We start from the raw sequence: 2,043 nt of genomic DNA, 5'->3' as shown, positions 1-2,043 counted from the left end.
GGGAAAGAGCCTGCTGCTGGGGCAGGGGCATCCTCTCCTCCTCACTCACAGCTCTGCTGCTGCTCTGCCTGCATCGCCTTGGACAAGTCACTCAGGGATTTCCACACACCCCCCTGCCCCCCCACAACCCCTTTTCTTGTTTTCTTCCCCCCCACCTCCCTTTCTTTTAATTGTCTAGATTCACCACCCAGTTTTTCAACAAACCAAATCACCGATTCCTCCTTTCTCCTTCAGCTGCAGGAATTCGGTCCTCCAGCACCGCAGCTGGAGCATCCATGAGCCACTCCCAGCGACCCTGGAAAACAGGACCTTGTGTTCCACCCAGCTATCCCTACCAGGTACAGCTCAGGCTTAGGCTTTGAGAGCTCCTGTAGCCCTCAAGAAGAAAAATAACCACGACGATATCCAAGTTTGTTACATCTGAGACGCTTTCAGGTGCTCAAAGGGTCCGATGCAAGAGCAAACTTGTACATGTCCTGTGTAGTTTGGGAAGCCCATTTGCAGTACAAAGAGCTTCACCTGAATTTGGCAGACTCCTGAAATGCTGCACAGCTTCTGACTACGTGCTCTCAGGAAGGTATCAGAGCCTCTGCATGCTCCAGGCCTCCCCAGGCTGGTTTTCAAACCTGCAACTCGCTCTTCCCATGGTGCAGTTTATGAAATGCTTCCAGCGCTTCCCTTGATGGGGAAAGCGTGTTTACCCGGAGCTACAGGCCAGCTGCCTGAGATCGCACCTTGTTTCTCTGCTCCCTCCACCTCGCCTTTGTTTCTTCACCAGGAAACAAGACGTAATCAAAGCCTTAAACCCACTTGGAAATCACTTGGACTGCTGAAGCTCTAAGTGTGTTTTTCATAAAAGCCTCTTAAAAGGATTGACCCAAAGGAGAGAGAGACAGAGCTTAAAACTGTTCTGGAAAAGCTCATGAAAAGATAGTAACTAAGGAGGAAATTCGCTTTGACAGCTGAGAAGGTGGTGAGACAGCCTAGAGAGCTTTTCCGTCTGTGGCTGCAGGATAGATCCACCCGATATAAAGCCCTACGTAAGTTTGCTACATGTAGTTACGCTGGCATCAGCCCTGCTGCACATTCAAGTAACTGAAACGGGGCATGTTCCCTGACTAAACCTGACATCAGCAACATGCTAAAACCCACCCAAGGGCTTCACTTCAATTTTCCTTGAATTCAGACAGGCTGGAGGCTGCAGCCTGTCCTCAGCACGATGGAGTGCCCGGAACAAAGCGTGATTTCAGTCAGGAGCGGTGTTCAAGATGCCTGTGCTCTCTGAGGATGACAGCAGTTGCTATCCCCATGTGAATCATGGGGAGTGCTGTTCCAGATGTTAAACATCTGCCTGATGCTTCCACCACAAAGCAGCAGAATCACTATTCCCACATCGCACATCGCTATTCTCACTCCTGCACCACGAGAGGTCTTCACAGCAATGGAAAGTGGTGACAAATCTGAAAAGCCTCCAAGGTAAACAGAGCACTCAAAGGACAGGGGAAAGCACCGATCCTCAGCCTCCTCTTGCAGACTGAGGAACGCAGAGAGAGCAAACTGCTTCTCCAAAGACCACAAGGGCAGGAAGTCGCATCCAGCACCCCGAGGCCCCGACTCTAACCTCCACGTGAAGATCCTGGGAGCACACAGCCAAACCTCTAAAACATTCTGATCAAACACACTCGGGTTTTTTTTTTTCCTTCCCACTCCACCAACCTCGCACAAAACCAAGGACACCCAGCCTGTCTCTGGCAGCCGACAACAGGAGATGCTGAGGAAAGAGCCTCTGAACAGAGCAACAGGCAGCAATTCTTGCCTGCTGTATTCCAGCGGCTTCCGAGCATCTATATCTCACAGACCTTCCAAGCCAGAGGGTGTATTTGAACGTTCAAACACCCTGGACGGATTTGCAAATCCCTTGCTGGGATTTGTGATATTCAGAGCAACAGACACAGAAAAAACACCAGCCCGCTGAGTCAGAGAAGGAGCGAGAGAAGTCACAAAGTTGCAATAAAATCTCTTGAAAAAGGGGAAGCTCAGGAA

The 2,043-nt window shown here is 50.4% G+C and overlaps 1 protein-coding gene across 1 annotated transcript in view; it reads right to left on the bottom strand.

Annotated features, from left to right (window-relative positions):
• The window catches only part of LOXL2 (lysyl oxidase-like 2), a 37,125-nt gene that overhangs the window by 22,379 nt on the left and 12,703 nt on the right, over window positions 1-2,043 (bottom strand). The window lies entirely within an intron of this gene.

Source organism: Buceros rhinoceros, unplaced genomic scaffold (assembly GCF_000710305.1).
Source record: "Buceros rhinoceros silvestris isolate BGI_N320 unplaced genomic scaffold, ASM71030v1 scaffold38126, whole genome shotgun sequence".
NCBI classification, from domain to species: domain Eukaryota; kingdom Metazoa; phylum Chordata; class Aves; order Bucerotiformes; family Bucerotidae; genus Buceros; species Buceros rhinoceros.
Note: the sequence above shows the minus strand (reverse complement) of the source record. Positions and strands in the feature narration are given on the sequence as shown.